This window comes from Erythrolamprus reginae, chromosome 9 (genome assembly GCF_031021105.1).
Source record: "Erythrolamprus reginae isolate rEryReg1 chromosome 9, rEryReg1.hap1, whole genome shotgun sequence".
NCBI lineage: Eukaryota > Metazoa > Chordata > Lepidosauria > Squamata > Dipsadidae > Erythrolamprus > Erythrolamprus reginae.
In genome coordinates this window covers 10,736,757-10,757,252 of record NC_091958.1, presented here as the reverse complement: position 1 = coordinate 10,757,252, position 20,496 = coordinate 10,736,757, and the positions used below count along the sequence as shown (strand labels likewise).

Genomic DNA, 20,496 nt, shown 5'->3' with positions numbered 1-20,496 from the left:
ACAAATAAGCAATCAGGAAACAATCAATATTAATATAAATCATAAGGATACAAGCAACAAGTTACAGTCATACAGTCATAGGTGGGAGGAGGTGGGTAATAGGAACAATGGGAAGACTAATGATATTATTTCCAAGTATGATGAGAAACTGAACAAGGATGTAGAAAAGACATCATATGAATTCTATTTATTTGACTTTATAAAGGGTCTTGAAAGATTTTTTGCTTTGGAAAAATATTCATATATTCATGTTAGTTATAAGCCCAAAATGTATCCAAATAAGACATTTTAAAAGATGCTGATATTATTAATTCATTTTTTAAAGATATTGTTGGCACAGAGTTTTTAGGTTGGAAAAAAGATCCAAGAGTGTTTCTTATGCTGTTAGTCAAAGATCCTTACAACACTACACAAAACTAGATGCAAAAATGACAACTTGTATTGCATCTTCACCAGGCAAACATGAAATATTCCACGTGCTAAATGAGCCAACAGACTGAAACCAGAAAAAGAAACAAGAATGTAGAGGACACATTTACGAGTCAGCTGGGCAGAGAGTTTTAGAAAATATTGTGGTAGCTAAGCTATTCCAGAGAAAATTCCTATATGCACAGGAAAAAAAATCCTATATGCCCTTTAAACATAACACCTATTTCATCCTCTAAATTCTTCCAACCAATCCTCAATGAAAAAAAGGATTGCTATTCCCACTATGCAAGCTACACCCATTCTGGGTCATCTCCAGGTTAAACAGTTTAAAGATCAGCTGAAGACTTATATATTTTATACATGTCATGTGGTTATTTATGATCAATAGCACCCCATAAGAAAATCCCGAGTCTTTCAGCATATCCCCGTTTCTGAAAATAGAGACTTATTTGCACAACAGATCTTTCAAAAATGGGCAGGGTTTATTGGTATTAACTTGGAAGTCTTTCACATTACGCCAAAGAATCCTCAGTTATCTGAAACTGTCATTTGTATTTTGAAATTTGCATTGAAGAAGCTAATCAAGTATATACCCCATAAATAAGGCTAAATAAAAACAATATTTCAGTTCTGTATACTTTGTTCACTGTAAATTATAGGGAAACACTGTTCTCCACACACATACACACACACACACATTTTAATGGATGCTTTAATAAGACAAAGCATTACAACCAGCATTCTTTCTTTTCTTTCTTTTTTTGTATCAAATAATTTGTTTAACATGCCAAAAGATTCACCTAGCAAATTGTAATCCGCAATGACATTGCCATCGAGGCACAAGATGCATTCAAATGTTTGTGTGTGGTGTGTGTTTGTGCGTGCATGTTTATATGTGTGTATATGCATGCACACACTGTCACGTATGCAAAGAATTGTAAATTTCATTAAATATATTAACAGGAGGGGGGGGGAATTCAGCTTTGAAAAACAGTAATCCCGTCTTTCAACAAAAATCTTATAGGAAGCTATGAATTTGGAAGATCTGAATAGGCTGTTGGTACATGTTTTACTAAGGTAATATAATGGCACACTATTATTAGATCACATTAATCATTACGATGCCAAAGGCAGTGACAGCCTCACTGAAAAGGATTGAAAGGGCTGGTAATGGATATAAATTACCCATTGTGTGATAAAAGGATTTTTACTAAGAAGGTAAGAATAAAACAGCAAATTTCTAATATAACTCTTGTGGAGGGGGGAAAAATCTAAATAAAAGTAATCCTCTATTGGTAATATCCACAAAAATCAAAAACTAAGCACTTCCTAAAACAAGATAAAGTCAAAAGAAAGAAAGAAAGAAAAAGAAGAGTAGGGTATGAAATTAATTTCTTAGCCTCTAATATTGCTATCAGTTTAAATGGTTTATGGGATGACCTCTAAGGAATATGGTCAAAAGGAAAGGTAGGCTCTGCTAATTAGAAGTAAAGATGGTTTTATAGAGATTTGTTAAAGCCCCTTAGCAGAATCAAATGTGGGTTACGGGAACCCCCAAATTATACAATGTTTTATGAGATCTGGTTCAATTACCTCCTTGTCTCGCCACAGGAAAGCTACCAGTTCTGCCTCCTCGACACCAAAAAAGTCTAGGAAGATTTTATTTGGTTTAAAAAACAACAACAAACTAGCGTTATTGTGAAAAGGCAATTTTGTCCAGATCAGAAGACCATCTTCGAAATATAAATCAGAGTCCTTACTTGCATGTAATTTAGATAATGAACTATAAACCCAAGTTAGCCTTCATTTTACCTTCTTTTCATGATCATAGAAACATAGAAACATAGAAGTCTGACGGCAGAAAAAGACCTCCTGGTCCATCTAGTATGCTCTTATACTATTTTCTGTATTTTATCTTAGGATGGATATATGTTTATCCCAGGCATGTTTAAATTCAGTTACTGTGGATTTATCTACCACGTCTGCTGGAAGTTTGTTCCAAGGATCTACTACTCTTTCAGTAAAATAATATTTTCTCATGTTGCTTTTGATCTTTCCCCCAACTAACTTCAGATTGTGTCCCCTTGTTCTTGTGTTCACTTTGCTTTTAAAAACACTTCCCTCCTGGACCTTATTTAACCCTTTAATATATTTAAATGTTTCGATCATGTCCCCCCTTTTCCTTCTGTCCTCCAGACTATACAGATTGAGTTCATGAAGTCTTTCCTGATACGTTTTATGCTTAAGACCTTCCACCATTCTTGTAGCCCATCTTTGGACCCGTTCAATTCTGTCAATGTCTTTTTCTAGGTGAGGTCTCCAGAACTGAACACAGTATTCCAAATGTGGTCTCACCAGCACTCTATATAGCGGGATCATAATCTCCCTCTTCCTGCTTGTGATACCTCTAGCTATGCAGCCAAGCATCCTACTTGCTTTCCCTACCGCCTGACTGCACTGTTCACCCATTTGATCAGGGTACAGCACAATCCTAAAATATAAACTTAAACTGAAGTTCTGTTGATTTCATTAGCATTTCTTCCTGCTAAACTGGAGATGTACTGTACTGTTTTTTATTATTGTTGTGAGCCGCCCCGAGTTTGCGGAGAGGGCCGGCATATAAATCCAATAAACCTAAACCTAACCTAAACCTAGATTTGTAGTCTGAATCTGAGGGGGGAAAGGTGGGCTCAAGACAACTCAGAAGCTCAAAGGTTATGAGATGAGGAGGAAAAGGAGAGGAAGAACAATAGATTAATTTGTTGTTGATTAACCGGGTCCTCTGTTAAACAAATGCTTGTGCCTTTGTTAAGGCAACTGATTAACTAGAGGAACACCTATTCCATCCAACATTTAGGTCCCACAGAGTCGACCTTCTCCAGGTCCTGTCAGCCAGACAATGTTGACTGGCGGGGTCATGGGGAAGAGCCTTCTCTGTGGTGGCCCCTGCCCTCTGGAACAATTAAAAACCTAGCTTTGCCGGCAGGCATGGGGGCCGTGAGTGATGAGACTGTCTCCGTCCAATATGAGACATGATTGGATTGGATGAGTGTATGCGAATGTGCATGGGGTTTTTAAATGTGTTTAGAATTTTTTTTATTTTTAGAGATATTAGGTTTCTTGTATACTGTTGTATTAATGTTGTACGCTGCCCTGAGTCGCTTCGAGAAGGGCGGCATAGAAATATAATTAAATAATAATAAAAATAATAATTAGCCTGGCCTATTAGAACATCCAGGGAGAAATTATTCATAATCCCCCATTTTCAAAACATCGGGTAAATTGCCCAAATACAGTCAAGTTGTCTTTGTCTTTGTTGGTTCCCAGGAAAATATTAGGAATAGTTTAGGAAGACCAAATATTTTGGAAAGTATTGGGTAAAAACTTTTTTTTCTTTCACCCTGTTCTATTTTTTTAATTCTTATTTTATTCCTCACTCCTGTTTATATTGTTTTGATGGCCCTGGATTAGGGTTGATGCTATACTTGCAATTACAACTGGTTTTAATCTGACCCTGGATACTTTAATGCATTTTATAATCTATGTTAGCTGCCAAGAGTTGTTTGATTGTGGCGAGGTAGAAATATGATAGAGAAGTAGATACATAAATAAGTGAATAAATATTCAGGAGGACAGAGCATTGTAATTGTTCTCAGTAATTAATTTGGGCATACCTGCCTATGTTTAAAAATTAATAAGAATTTTGGAGTTATATTTAGCTCAGTTACTGATGTCGGGTTGCAAATTTCCTTTGGCACGTGCCTTTCATGAATCTTAGTAGGAAACTCTTTTTGAGTTTGGGGTACAAATAGGAGCAGGGAGCAAATCCTAGACCGGATGTTATGGTCTAGTGGGTGTGGCTTAGTGGGCGTGGCAGGGGAAGGATACTACAAAATCCCGCTTCCCACCCCACTCTGGGGCCAGCCAGAGGTGGTATTTGCCAATTTTCCAAACTACCCATAATTTCTGCTACCAGTTCTCCAGAACCTGTCAGAACCTACTGGATTTCAACCGTTTTACATCAGGTTTTCCAACTTTGATCATGGGCTCCATTTGCTTCTGTTATTTCTGGATAAGATAACATTTATTTCAAGTTGTGATGGGTATAGAGGGTGGCCTTGAGAGACAGAGGAAAGACCAACTAAACAAGACAGTGGTCAGATAAATGAAACTTGATCCCAGGTCAAGAAACAGTATCAACAGTAGAGACCTTCACATTTCTAGGTTCTATTCTATCTCAAGACCTAAAATGGTCACCTAACATCAAAAACATCATCAAAAAAGCACAACAAAGAAGATTCTTCTATTCTTTCTTAGATATATTTTACTATGAGTATATCCTCTATAACCTTCATCATGTATTTTACTATGTGTATACCCACTAAAACCTTCATTGTGTATTGGACAAGATCAATCAATCAATAAACTCAGGAAGCTCAAACTGCCCAAGGAGCTGCTGATACAGTTCTACAGAGGAATCATTGAGTCTGTCATCTGCACCTCTATAACTGTCTGGTTCAGTTCTACAACCCAACAAGACAGACACAGACTTTCAGAACTGCAAAAAACCAAACATTACTGTCAACCTGCCTTCCATTGAGGACATGTATACTGTACGAGTCAAAAAGAGAAATGATCCCTCGCATCCTGGACATAAATTGTTTCAACTCCTACCCTCAAAATGACACTATATAGCACTGCACACCAAGACAACTAGACACAAGAACAGTTTTTCCCAAATGCCATCACTCTGCTAAACAAATAATTCCCTCAACACTGCCAAACTATTCATTCAGGCTGCATTTATTTATTTATTCATTCATTCACTCACTCACTCACTCACTCACTCACTCACTCACTCACTCATTCATTCATTCATTCATTCATTCAATTTTTATGCCGCCCTTCTCCTTAGACTCAGGGCGGCTTACAACATGTTAGCAATAGCACTTTTTAACAGAGCCAGCCTATTGCCCCCACAATCCGGGTCCTCATTTTACCCACCTCAGAAGGATGGAAGGCTGAGCCAGTGATGAGATTTGAACCACTGACTTACAGATCTACAGTCAGCTTCAGTGGCCTGCAGTACAGCACTCTACCTGCTGCGCCACCCCGGCTCATTACTATTACTATTAGTCTTCTCATCGTTCCCATCACCCATCTCCTCCCACTTATGAATGTATGACTGTAACTAGTATCCTTTTGATTTATATTAATATTGATTGTTCTCTGATTGCTTATTTGTACCGTATGACCATCATTAGGTGTTGCACCTCATGATTCTTGACCAATGTATTTTTTCTTTTATGTACACTGAGAGCATATGCACCAAAGACAAATTCCTTGTGTGTCCAATCAAACTTGGCCAATAAAGAATTCTATTCTATTTCTACTTGCAACCTTGTCATCTGAGCAGCCTCTCCCCTTGTGGAAGTCTTTCTATCCCATTCCTTCCTCACCTTCAGCTATTCCATTTGTCAAATTGGGGGTTAGCTGCCAATCGTAGCTTATTGCACATTGCTGTTTTGACCAGTAAAGAATTGTATTGTATTGTATTGTATTGTATTGTAGTCTAGTCTAGTCTAGTCTCTATTCTATTCTATTTATTCTATTCTATTCTATTCTAGTCTAGTCTAGTCTAGTCTCTATTCTATTCTATTCTATTCTATTCTATTCTAGTCTAGTCTAGTCTAGTCTAGTTTAATCTATCCACCTTGAACGCCTTGCTTATCTCCCACTCATTTCCCTTGACTATCAGTTGGTCAGATTCTTGTAGAGAGCTTAAGGTTGCAATAAATCTTTATACTCATTTGAACTGCCTGGATCTCCTGATTTCCCCAGCGCTTGACAATCACTATTGGATTGTTTATCAGGCAGTAACATGTCTTGATCTGACCTTAAGTCAATGGCAAATGAGGGTCTGTCAAGAAAATGGAAGATTTTAATGTTTCCACACCATCCCAAGTCACTGTTCTGGTATAGGAGGCTCTGTCAATCATACACCGTAAATCAATCCTAATTCTGTACTTACCAAGTAGGTAACCTAGCCCTTCACCAAAAGACACGGCAGCTTGCTAATAATAGACCATTTAAAAAAATATATCATGCACACACCTTGGAAAAATAAATGTAGTCAATGCAAGCTACAGCTATATTTGGAGAAGTCATTTGAGAATATTGTCAGCTGTGACATGACAATTTTCAATTAGCAGAGTGTGGGCACTCTCCCGTTGCAAAAATCAGCAGTGGTCATAAAGGACATTTATTGAAAAGAACCACTTTTCCCCGAAGGAAAGGAATCAAAGCCGGCTTGGAATTTTGAAAAGATGCAGCGAGATTTGTACAAACAATGAAATAAAAATTTCTGTCCATATACATATCATGAAAAGAATAAACACTTTCCTTCTTTGTATACACATTGTAAAAAGGATGAAGGTATTAACTTGAAGACACTCGTACATAAAACAGAAATGTCTTTTAAAGGATGACAGAACAATTCTTACCAGGTTGATCCAACATCAACAATTTTTCCCCCTTGGCTGTAGGAGTCTTCTTAGAGATGAGGGATTAGTACAGAAGGTCAGGAATTGCAAAAACAATACCTGTGAGAAATTTAAAATGCAAAGCCATTGTGTAAATCAAAATTGATTTTCCCTGAAAGACACTATACTACAGTTAGCATATATTTTAGTTATCCTTCCATATTGAGAAGGGAGAGAGAGAATTATGAATGGAAGCAGCCTAGATTTGGAGGGGATCTGATATTTGGGAATGAAATCTTTTAGAAAGGAAATTCTTTTTCTGATCTGTTAATTGCCTAGGGATCTGAAATGTACTTCCATACTGTGCCAAAATAAAGGAGGAAAAATTGAAGATCGTTTTCTCAATTTAGGAGAAAGTCTTTACAGCTTGACAGATGCCGATATTCCGGTCTCTTAGACTAAAGAAAAAAACATTTTAAAAGTTCTCGTATACAAATAAGTTCTATTATATAAATAAGCAGCCTCTCCCAGATGGTGGCAAACTCATAAATTCCATTTGGAGGAGACCGTAACGCCAGCAATTAAAACCAAGATAAAGGCCTTCTTCTAACGAATTTAAGATTATTTCATTAAATAGGAGGAATTAACCAAACTCCCAATACTGTTAGAGCCGCGCCTCAAACATACTTTTGGAATGTTTTTTTTTTTAAGATAGAATATAGTAATACCGAGAAAATAGAAAAGCATTAAAGTAATGGACCATCCTTATTTTTATGAGATTATGGGCAGATTGTTCAAGATGTAAAACTCCAGAAAGTTAGAAGAAACTTGTGATTAAAAGTTTCTTTCCTGTGTTGAAGGAAAGCATGAAATAATCAATTACTGGAGTGTTACATACCAAGTTAGCTTATTTTTGTGGATTAAAACAGATGCACAGCTATAGGCAATACATTGGAGTAAATCAGATATAGATAGTCCTCAACTTACAACTATTTGAACTGGCGAGGGGGGCGTTTGCCCAGGTTTGCCTGGTGCACCAGTTGCGGCCCTATTTGGACAGGGAGTCACTGCTCACAGTCACTCATGCCCTCATCACCTCAAGGTTCGATTACTGCAATGCTCTCTACATGGGGCTACCTTTGAAAAGTGTTCGGAAACTTCAGATCGTGCAGAATGCGGCCGCGAGAGCCATCGTGCGGCTTCCTAGATTCGCCCACGTTTCTGCAACACTCCGCGGCCTGCACTGGCTGCCGATCGATTTCCGGTCACAATTCAAAGTGTTGGTAATGACCTTTAAAGCCCTACATGGCATTGGGCCAGAATACATCCGGAACCGCCTTCTACCGCACGAATCCCAGTGGCCGATAAGGTCCCACAGAGTTGGCCTTCTCCGGGTCCCGTCGACCAAACAATGTCATTTGGCAGGCCCCAGGGGAAGAGCCTTCTCTGTGGCGGCCCCAGCCCTCTGGAATCAGCTCCCCCCAGAGATTAGAATGGCCCCCACCCTCCTTGTCTTTCTCAAACTTCTTTGTCGCCAGGCATGGGGGAGTTAAGTTATTCTTTCCCCCTAGGCCATTACAAGTTATGCATGGTATGTTTGTGTGTATGTTTGGTTTTTTATAATAAGGGTTTTAGTTGTTTTATTAAATTGGATTGTTACATGTTGTTTTACCATTGTTGTTAGCCGCCCCGAGTCTGCGGAGAGGGGCGGCATACAAATCCAATAAATAAATAAATAAATAAATAATTTTGTTTTGTGACTGAAGTTATAACAGCAGTGAAAAAAAGTGACTAATGGTAGGTTTTCACCCCTATGACTGTGGCAGCCTACCCATGGTCACATGATCAAAATTTTGGGCACTAGGCAACTGGCATGTATTTATGAACATTGCATTATCCCAGGATCGCGTGATCATCATTTGTAAACCTCCCAGCTGGATTCTGACAGCAAAGTCAAAAGGGAATTGTTAAGATTCGCTTCACAACGGCAATGAGTTGCTTAACAATGGTGGCACAAAAAGGTCATAAAATGGGGCTCAACACACTGAACAATTGTCTTGCTGAGCAATGAAAATTTATGGTTCAATTGTGGTCATAAGTCAAGGGCTACTTAGCATGCCAAAACTGAATTTACTTATCCACTTTAGAAACATAGAAGATTGACAGCAGAAAAAGACCTCATGGTCCATCTAGTCTGCTCTTTGGGTATCTGTAGAGGATTTAGAAGCACCGTTTCTCAAGAGGTAGGTGAGGCATGGATAGAAACATAGAAGATTGACGGCAGAAAAAGACCTCATGGTCCGTCTAGCCTGCCTTTATACTATTTCCTGTATTTTATCTTAGGATGGATATATGATTATCCCAGGCATGTTTAAATTCAGTTACTGTGGATTTACCAACCACGTCTGCTGGAAGTTTGTTCCAAGAATCTACTACTCTTTCAGTAAAATAATATTTTCTCACATTGCTTCTGATCTTTCCCCCAACTAAACTCAGATTATGCACCCTTGTCATAATGGATGACAAGACAGGTGGTGTGGAGTGGAGTGGAGAGTGGAGTAATAGAAGGGTAGGGTAGGGTAGAATGGAATAGAATAGAATAGAATAGAATAAGAATAGAATAGAATAGAATAGAATAGAATAGAATAGAACAGAACAGAACAGAATTCTTTATTGGCCAAGTGTGATTAGACACCCAAGGACTTAATTCCCAGTGCCTAAGCTCTCAGTGTACGTACAACGATAGATTGTCTCTATGGAATATTACATCCCCAAAGAGTATCCTTCCCCACACATACAAGCATTATCAATCCTCCATACATTCCCCAAACAAACTGATGTTATAAGAAGTCTGATCAAATATTATGGATTGCATTTTTCCACTGTTTTCTTTAATTTGTTCATCGTTGGTTCTCTACAATAGGGTAGGATGGGAGTGAGCCACAAATATTGTTAAACCACCAAACAAATTTAGATACACAATCCCAGGCTTCGCCAATGAACCCTAAAATAAACTTTTCCCCTCTCTCTTCATTGCTCCTGACCAAAATGATGTATTCTTTGCAAACACCGGGTATCTTTTCTTTTTGTTACCATCAGCTATGATCAATGTGTAGACAAAATTAGACAATTTTTAATACCTAATATGTATCATTACTTACTTATACTAGGCCAAGTTTACATACTGCGCTATAATAGAACATCAAACAATAGTTTTAATGGGGAACACCTACGATTCTTTCATTTAAAAACTAGGGAGGAAAGAATGTTGAAATAAAACTATTTTCCTAATATCCTACATTTTAACCATCATTTAATACATTAATTACAAACCGATTCATTGCTCGGTTTATTGCTTAGTTTGTTTTGTGTATTTTATACAATGTTTTTAATGTATTTTTAACTTATTGCTTTAATTGGCTCAATTTTATTGTAAACTGATTAAGATTTTTCCTTAAATGAGAAGTGATATGCATTGTTTTGAATAAATAAATAAATTTAAATAAATTAAATAAAATCTTAATAGGCTGTATAAGTTTGCATATGAAGGCATATTTCAACAATGTTTGGAGGACTGAAGTATTAGCACTGTGGTAACATGCAGCCTGTTTTTAATCTTTGCTGGGTAAAGAGTAAAAATCTACGCAAAGATAGTAGTTACTCTTTGGTAAGATGGACAGTTGAGGAGATGACCACACTGAGCCCAAGGGAGGAGTCAAACACGTCATCAGCCATGAGTCTTTGCATTCATTCCGATCGTGCAGAATGCAGCTGCGAGAGCAATCATGGGCTTCCCCAAAAATGCCCATGTTACACCAACACTCCACAGTCTGCATTGGTTGCCGATCAGTTACCGGTCACAATTCAAAGTGTTGGTCATCACCTATAAAGTCCTTCATGGCACCGGACCAGAGACCGCCTTCTGCCGCATGAATTCCAGCGACCAGTTAGGTCCCACAGAGTGGGCCTCCTCTGGGTCCCATCAACAAAACAATGTTGTTTGGCGGGGCCCAGGGGAAGAGCCTTCTCTGTGGCGGCCTCGGCCCTCTGGAACCAACTCCCCCGAAGATTAGAATTGCCCCCACCCTCCTTGCCTTTCATAAGCTCCTTAAAACCCACCTCTGCCGTCAGGCATGGGGGAACTGAGCTATTCTTTCCCCCTAGGCCTTTACAATTCATGTATGGTATGTTTGCATGTATGGATGTTTGGTTTTACAATAAGGGTTTTTTAGTTGTTTTAGTATTGGATTTACATGCTGTTTTTTGTTACTGTCGTTAGCCGCCCCGAGCCTACGGAGAGGGGCGGCATACAAATCCAATAAATAAATACCCACAAGAGAGTTAATTAAAAATGGGGTTTTCTTAACTACTTTAAATTTTAAATTGTAAATTATTAGATTTGTTATGAATTGTTTTATTATGTTGTGAGCCGCCCCGAGTCTATGGAAAGGGGCGGCATACAAATCTAAATAATAATAATAATAATAATAATAATAATAATAATAATAATGATAATAATAATGATAATAATAATGATAATAATAATAATAATAATAATAATAATAATAATAATAATAATAATAATAATAATTCCAGCCCTCCATAAGTCTACTGCCAATTTGCTTTGACCATTAGTAGTTCAGATTCTTGCAGTGAACATGAGCTTGCAATAAATATTTATGCTCATTTGAACTGTTGGGTCTCCTGATTTTCCTTGTGCTTGACCGGGAGCCAATGCATTTGGTAAATAAATAAAATTAGGGGGGGGGAGTTGTTGGGGTTTTTTTTAGAATAGAATTGTTTATTGGCCAAGTGTGATTGGACACATAAGGAATTTGTCTTTGATGCATATGATCTCAGCGTTCATAAAAAAAAAGATATGCTTATCAAGAATCATGAGGTACAACACTTAATGATTGTCATAGGGTTCAAATAAGCAAAGAGGAAACAATATTAATATAATTCGTAACATCAACATCATACAGAAACCCTGCCGTAATGCGTTTGGATGGACATGTTCCAGCAAAATCTCACACGGAACTGCAGGTGCACCTGTGTTTCGATGAGTTTCGCATGCCGAAACACGGGCGCACCTGCAGTTCCATGTGCGATTTTGCTGTCTCCACAGGTGCAGTAGCAAAACCGCACTGGCCCTGCAAGAACCTACGAGTTGTAGCAGTGAGCGCAATTTAGGGTTCCAGCTCATAGCCCACTGCTGGAACATGTCCATCCAAACACATTACGGCAGGGTTTCTGTATGATGTTGAATTGGAACCCAGTGCTGCCCAAAGAATTTGAAAGTCTTGCATTAAGTGGTTCAGTTAATGATAGTATGGAGGAGAATTCTTCTATACTATTGAAAATGTCATTAAACTTCACTGGCAAAACCATACCGTCTCCCTGAATGATTGTCATGTTGAAAAAGCTGGACCATAAATTGCAAAAGATATTGGGATAAAATGTTGATTAATATATATGCACAGTGATACCTCGTCTTACAAACACCTCGTCATACAAACTTTTCGAGATACAAACCCGGGGTTTAAGATTTTTTTGCCTCTTCTTACAAACTATTTTTACCTTACAAACCCACCGCTGCCACTGGGATGCCCCGCCTCCGGACTTCCATTGCCAGTGAGGCACATAGGAATCAATGGAAAAGCGATTAATGCGTGCAAGCCCAAAACTCACCCCTTTTACCAGCCGAAGCGCCCGTTTTTGCGCTGCTGGGATTCCCCTGCGGCTTCCCTCCATGGGAAACCCTAACTCCAGACTTCCATGTTTTTGTGATGCTGCAGGGGAATCCCAGCAGGAGAATCCCAGCAGCGCAAAAACGGGCGCTTCGCTGGCAATGGAATTTCGGAGGTGGGGTTTCCCAGCAAGGGGAGCCTCAGTGAAATCGTAGCATCGCAAAAACACAGAGGTTCGGAGGTGGGGTTTCCCATGGAGGGGAGCCTCAGGGGAATCCCAGCAGCGCAAAAACGGGCGCTTCAGCTGGCAAAAGGGGTGAGTTTTGGGCTTGCACGCATTAATCGCTTTTCCATTGATTCCTATGGGAAACATTGTTTCATCTTACAAACTTTTCACCTTAAGAACCTCGTCCCGGAACCAATTAAGTTTGTAAGACGAGGTATCACTCGCACCGAGTCTACGGAGAGGGGCGGCATACAAATCTAATGAATAAATAAATAAATAAAATATGAAGTTCCGTTATTTAGCGTTCCGGCTCGTAGCCCACCACTGATATGTTCCATGTAGCATGTGAAATTGCAAAACGTGATCTGTGGCTTACTAAGTTCCTTAACAACCTGGGCAAACTCTGCCACCTGAGCTTTGTTTTACAACTGTCATGTTCTTTGCTTTTGGCAGGTGTTCCAAACCAAAAGTGATTCTTTCCAAGCTTAAGTATCTCAGCATTCTTTTTAGCAAGAGTTATTGAGAAGAAAGGCATGCAGTACTAAACTGTTTCCCATTTAAAACCAAATACATCACTGTGTAACTTACAGGAGACACTGTTCAATTCCCTTTATAGAAGCCTTTCTAAAATCTGTCAAGGTGGTCAGTCTTTTATGCTGACAATGAAAAGCTGGTAGCGGCCGTTTACATAATCATCTCCTAAATCTTGATCAGACTGGAACCAACTGCTAAACAGTCACAACATCTTATCCTGAATATTCAAAGCCAATACTCACTCACCCACTTCTCCAATGCTTTGTTGATGAAACTAAATTGTTACTTTGAACTAACCCTAGACAAGTAGATAATGATTTGTGGCTTTTCTCAAATAAGAGGTTTGGCTTGACACCAGTGAAGGGCTGCAAAAAAAGTTTTACTACCACACTGTGGGCGTGGCTTATATTTGTGGGTGTAGCTTGCTGGCCATGTGACCAGGTGGGAGTGGCTTGCTGATCATGTGACCGGGAGGTGGCTTAAAGGTCATGTGACTGGCTTAAAGGTGGCCAACTTGACGTCATTCACATCAAGAGTTTGGGTTAGGGTGCCTGGCCTCTCCTCACCTCAAAGAGATACAATTTCCCTATCTACCAGTATTTACTATTACTGAACATCCAGAATATACTATTTAATTCTTTGTATATTTGTCATATGTGCTTATACATATTACACACAATATGTATTAAATGTTTCGATGATGTTCCCCCTTTCCCTTCTGTCCTCCAGACTATACCGATTGAGTTCATGAAGTCTTTCCTGGTAAATTTTATGCTTAAGACCTTCCACCATTTTTGTAGCCCATCTTTGGACCTGTTCAATTTTAGTAGGTGAGGTCTCCAGAATTGAACAAAATATTCCAAATGAGGTCTCACCAGCGCTCTATACAGCGGGATCACAATCTTCCACTTCCTGTTTGTTATGCCACTAGCTATGCAGCCAAGCATTCTACTTGCCTTCCCTACTGCCTGACCGCACTGTTCGCCCATTTTGAGACTGTCAGATAATAAATTAAATTAAATTAAAGCAAAATACAGATTATTTCCCCCCAATATTGATCGGCATCACTCAATGTGTATTGTTGTCTGTTATGAGGTTACTGTTATGAGTTGATCCCCAAGAAAGGAACAGTGAAATTGTTGATTTTCCCATTCAAAAATACGTAGCTCTAGTCTGCGTGTTGCATACAAAGTTAACTTTATTATGCAAGATTCTGCCTGACTAAACAGTCAGCTCTGGGCATGTTTACTCAGTAGTAAACTTTAGTATAACCAATAGGGTTTATTTCCAATAAAGGAGTTGCCTACAGAACTAATTACTCATCTAGCTTTAATTGGTATCATTCAAAAACTTTCTTGTCTCGATCAGCATTAACCACCAGACTGATTATATAGCTTTCATTCCAGGAACCCTGGTCATAGCATCCCTACTTGCAACCGAAGGAAAGAAATGCAAGGTGGACAGAGAACTTAATAAGATGCTTGGTTGTGTGACACTTACGGTCCAAACAGATGATTAGTCAAAGGAAATACTGCCTAATAGAAACAGTTTTGGATCAGTAAAAAACCAATTTTGAATTCCATCCCAGACCAACTGCAGCAAAGCTTTGACTCTGTAACAAGTCCTGCACTGATTTGTTCAGAGAATTTGTGTCATTGATCTTCACATCAATGTGTCACTTAGAATCTTTTTTTTCCCCAGTTCATGACTCTGACGGAAGCCCCGGGGTTTAAAATCTGAAAGTGATTGATAACTTCCTAAACAAACGGAGGGGAAAACATCTACCGTTTTGCACACTCAACTGAAACCCTAAGTAGCAGAAAGAGACATTTAACTTTCTGGGCTAATGTTGTTCTAAAGCTTTTAACGGGGTAGAAAAAGAGAGAGCAAAAGATGGTTAATATTGCAGGGTGCATGAAAATGATTTTCATGGCATTTCAGAGAGAACGAATACTTTGGAAGAGAAACAGACAATAAGAGTTCTCCAGCAGGGGCTTAAGCTGAAAAATCAATACTTCTGGTATCCTTACAACTCAGATTAGAATAAATGCAGATGCTTAATTGTTTTCAATACTAGTATCAAATGAAGGAGGGAGGGAAGGAAAGGAAAGAAGAAGGAAGAAGGAAGGAAGAAAAAATAAGGAAGAAGAAAGAAAGAAAAAAGAAAGAAGGAAGGAAAAGGAAAGAAGGAGGGCGTTGGGAAGGGAGGGAGGGAAGGAGGAAGTCAGGAAGGAAGGAAGGAAAAGGAAAGGAGGGAGGCAAAAAAGGAAGGGCAAGGAAAGGAGGGAAGGAAGGAAGGAAAGAAAGAAAGGGAAGGAAGGAAGGAAAGAAAGGGAAGGAAGGAAGGAAGGGAAGGAAGGAAAGAAAGAAAGAAAAAAGGGAAGGAAGGAAAGAAGGAAGGGAAGGAAGGAAGAAAGGAAAGGAAGGAAGGAAAGAAAGAAAGGGAAGGAAGAAAGAAAGGGAAGGAAGGAAGGAAAGGAAGAAAGGGAAGGAAGGAAGGAAGAAAAAAAGAGAAAGAAAGAAAGAAGGAAAGAAGGAAAGAAAGAAAAGCAATTTTATTTCACTCCCAATGCCTTCTTCTTCTTCTAAAGACTGGCAAATTCTCCTTTTATTATTTGCCCCACTTTCTGGCATCAGACAGTTAGACTCTCATCCCACTTTCAAGCTTATCTTTAAAATTCAAGCTGAAAACCTGACTCCCTCGCTGTGTGCAAAATCAGGCTGATGAAGATTCAGGGACAGCAAACTGTAAACAGCCAATTTCGAGTTTCCCTGTTATCAGTTGAAGAGGCCCAACTTCTCATCAGATCACAAGGCTGTTAGAAATAAAATAAGGCAGTGTCTCTTCTGATATACATAAAGAGGTATATTGTTTGGATCACAGGGGAACTGGATCAGTCGCTTGCCTATCACAACCTCACCCTCTGTCAATCTTGCTAATAATGTAACAACTTTGTGAGAACCACCTTGGCACTTCGTGTTTTAGAACATTTCCAAACCGTTGGCAGCAACTTTAACTTAATTTAAGAGAGCTGGGGTGGCGCAGCAAGTAGAGTGCTACACTGCAGGCCACTGAAGCTTACTATAGAACTTGCAAGTCAGCGGTTCAAATCTCATCACCGGCTCAAGGTTGACTCAGCCTTCCATCCTTACGAGATGGGTAAAATGAGGACCCAGATTGTGGGGGCAATATGCTGGCCACCCTGAGTCTAAGGAGAAGGGCGGCATAAAAATTGAATGAATGAATGAATGAATGAATGAATGAATGAATGAATGAATGAATGAATGAATATAAGTAAATACACTATTTTTGGCTATGAACAGTATCACAAGCCTTCCCTTAACACTTTAAACCCCTAAATTGCAATTTTCCATTCCCTTAGCAATCATTCAGATTATTACTCACCATGTTTATTTATTAAAGTTTATTTTAAAAAATATTTATTAAAGGCAAGCAAAAGTTTGGCAATGACATATGACGTTATCGGGCAGGAAAAACCGTGGTATAGGGGAAAAACCCATGAAATATTTTTTAATTAATATTTTTCAAAAACCATGGTATAGACTTTTCGCGAAGTTTGAACCCGCGAAAATCGAGGGAACACTGTATATCTCCTGGTGGTTCAGGGAAGAGAAGGACTTTGGCTCTGCTTTCCCAATTTGGAATTGATTTCAAATGCTTTCTGTAAGCTTTGTGCTAAGAGGCAGGACATGCAGCTGCCTATTTTGATAAGGCAAAAAAACCACCCCTCCATCCTGAAACCCCCTAACAAAAACCTTGTACAAGAAGAAACTTTAATAAAAATGTTTTTGGTGCTTACCCCCAAGATTGTCTGCTGAATCTTCTCACTAAGAAGATCATCATCATCAAATTGGATCGGGGCGTCCAATTCCATTTCACTGAGGGCCACATCAGAGCTGTGTTCAAGTGGGGGTTCCTACTTACCGCTGCTACGGTGCCATGCGTGCGCAGCTCCGGGTGATCAGCGGGCGCAGGAAGCGAAATCTCGTGAGAGGACATGTGGCCATGCAAGATTTCAGCGTTTACTGAAAATCATCGAAATCCCTTTCACAAGCATGTGCAGAAGCCAAATCTCACTCGTATGCGTGCACCCGCCCACCGGTCACCTGGAGCTGTGCGTGTGCTCCATTTTCGCTACCGGTATGCAATATGGTGCACACTGGCTAGCAACCCAAGACTGGCTGTGTTTGACCTCGAGTGGGGAAACAGTGGCCAGGATGGATGTGGCCAGTTCGATGTCACTTGTATCGGGGGCACCTCTGGTGGTCCGAGTGCTCTGCCAGCGAAAACAGCCTCTCGAGCTCCATTTTCAGCTGTGACGGCCTCCTGCAACCTTCTGCCAGCGAAAACGAAGCTCAGGAGGGCAGCTCACAGCCCTCCTGAGCTCCAATTTTGCTGGCAGGGGTACCACAGGCTGGTGTTTCCAGGGTGGTCCCGTGGGCCAGTTCCAAATGCCCCCTGGGCCGGATCTGTCCCCCAGACCTTGAGTTTGACAACCCTGTCTTAGATCATCAGTGAGCACCAATGATGTTACCTAGTTTGGGTAATAAAACATCTGTAAGAAAACAACCAAGTTCAAGGACTCCCTCATTTCAACCCTGAGCTACAAATATTCTCTTCTCCCTAAGTTCTCGCCCCTTCTTCTACTATTCTACTTATCAGATTATCACAGTACAGTACCTACGAACTCCAATCTAACTACAGAAGTGCAACCATCGATAGTTCTTCAAATGATCAAGGTTTTTGACAATCATTCTATGACAACACAATATAATGCAGTGTATCATGAAACGAGAGAACATTATACCTTATTAGGCAATGGGGACTAATCTAATGTCCCTTCCTGTTTCTTTGCTGCTTTGTGTTGTTGTTGTTGTTGTGATTGCTTCCACTGAGTGCCAATAATATCTCCCTGCAGCCTGTGCCACTAAGTTGAAAATGTGTGTGTTTTTGGTCTGCTCCTCAAGGAACCAAATTAAGGTGACTCCCTTGCAACTGTACACTCAGCTGAAAGCACTGGTTCTCACCTGTAATGTGTGAAACTATTGTCAACTGCACAGACCGCATAATCGCACACAAGTTGAGAAAGAAGCAAACAAGAATATTGCAGGGAATGGAAAGCATTAACACATGGCAAGGGTCCTAAGAATATAATTAGGTCTTATGACTTTTTAAGAGGCCATGCAATAGCTCTCATTTATATTTGTATTTTTCACAGGACATCTGAAATGCCTATTATATGATCTTCCAACTTTAATAGCAGAATTAACCTGATCCTACGTAGCTTCTGCTCCGGCAATCTCACACTACTCACAAGAGCCTACAAAACTTTTGCCAGTCCCATCCTTGAATACAGCTCATCTGTCTGGAACCCATACCACATCTCGGATATCAACACCTTTGAAAACATCCAAAGATATTTCACCAGAAGAGTCCTTCACTCCTCCACTCGAAACAGAATACCCTACGAAAATAGACTACCAATCCTGGGTCTAGAAAGCTTAGAACTACGGCGCCTAAAACACGATTTAAGTATTGCCCACAAGATCATATGCTGCAATGTCCTACCGGTCAATGACTACTTCAGCTTCAACCGCAACAACACAAGAGCACGCAACAGATTCAAACTTAATATTAACCGCTCCAAACTTGACTGTAAAAAATATGACTTTAACAATCGAGTTGTCGAAGCGTGGAACTCATTACCAGACTCAATTGTGTCAACCCCTAACCACCAACATTTCTCCCTTAGACTATCCACGATTGACCTCTCCAGGTTTCTAAGAGGTCAGTAAGGGGCGTACATAAGTGCACTAGTGTGCCTTTCGTCCCCTGTCCAATTGTCTTTCCTTTATCTCATATGTCATATATATTTTCTTCCTTTCATATATCTTCTCCTCTATTTTTACATATTATCTTTATATATGTCTATTCTCTTCCATATGTATTGTGTATTGGACAAATGAATAAATAAAAATAAATAAAAAATAGAATATAGCAACAACACTTAGCAATAGCACTTGGACTTATATACCGCTTCACAGTGCTTTACAGTCCTCTCTAAGCGGTTGACCAAATCAGCATATTGCCCCCAACAACCTAATTTGACCAACATCGGAAGGATGGAAAGCCGAGTCAAGATTGTTGAGATTCGAACTGCAAAAATGCAGGCAGCGGGGAATCAGCAGCAGTAGCCTGCAGTACTGCATTCTAACCACTGCGCCATCAGAGCTCGTAGTGTTTTACAGTGCTTTACAGCCCTCTCTAAGCGATTTACAGAATCAGCATATTTCCTCCACCTTGGAAGGATGAAAAGCTGAATCAACTTTGATCAAACAACAGGCTGTGGGTAGAGTTTGCCTGCAGTACTGCATTCTAACCTCCGTGCCACCACGGCTGTTAATATGCAGCTGGAATTGAAAAGATCAGGAGTATGATCAGATTTAGTGAGGAGGTGGATCCCCAGAAGGAAGGGATGCAGACCAGAAGAGTAAGAGGCACCTCAGCCCAGATATCATGTGAGAGAGAAAGAGAGTGATGATGGAACCACCCCAAGAGTTGGCAAAGTGTATGGTAAATACAGATAGTAAGAGTCCTCAGCCTGGCAAGATTGTGTCTATAGGTGTGAAGCAATAAAGATTTAAAGAAAGGCAATCAGGAAACATATTATTTAATTGAGTCTTATTTTATTGAACCGTATTTTTCAGACTATAAGACGCACTGATGTATAAGACGCATCAAGATTTCAAAGAGGTAAGTAAGAAAAAAAGAGTGTTTGTCCTCCACGGACCCCAGGAGAACTATGCAAGCCTCCCAAACCCTCTGCACACACCCTGTTTTTTGCAAAAATGGACCCCCTTTTCACCCATTTTTGTGGGGCACACAGAGGGTTTGGGAAGCCTGCATAGTGTTCCTGGAGGCTGGGAGAAGGCAAAAATGCCCCTGTTTTTGCACAAAATGGGGTTGTTTTTGCCTTCTCTACAAGCACTCTGTAGGCCTCCCTACTCTCCGGGCCTATTTTTCACAAAAATAGGATGCAGGGGCAGGACTTCAGGAGGCCAAAAATGGCTGTATTTGGTGTATAAGATGCACCAACATTTCCACCCTCTTTTG

At 39.8% G+C, this 20,496-nt stretch overlaps 1 protein-coding gene across 2 annotated transcripts in view; it reads right to left on the bottom strand.

The window, feature by feature from the left end:
* The window catches only part of ZNF536 (zinc finger protein 536), a 354,431-nt gene that overhangs the window by 242,329 nt on the left and 91,606 nt on the right, over positions 1-20,496 (bottom strand). Inside the window, exon 1 of one of the 2 annotated variants that reach the window (XM_070760285.1) lies at positions 6,933-7,031. The exons of the other annotated variant lie outside the window; for it this stretch is intronic. The gene's annotated coding sequence lies outside the window, so the exon portion shown is untranslated. Of the gene's footprint in view, positions 1-6,932; positions 7,032-20,496 lie in introns of those variants that run through there. 2 annotated transcript variants of the gene reach the window in all.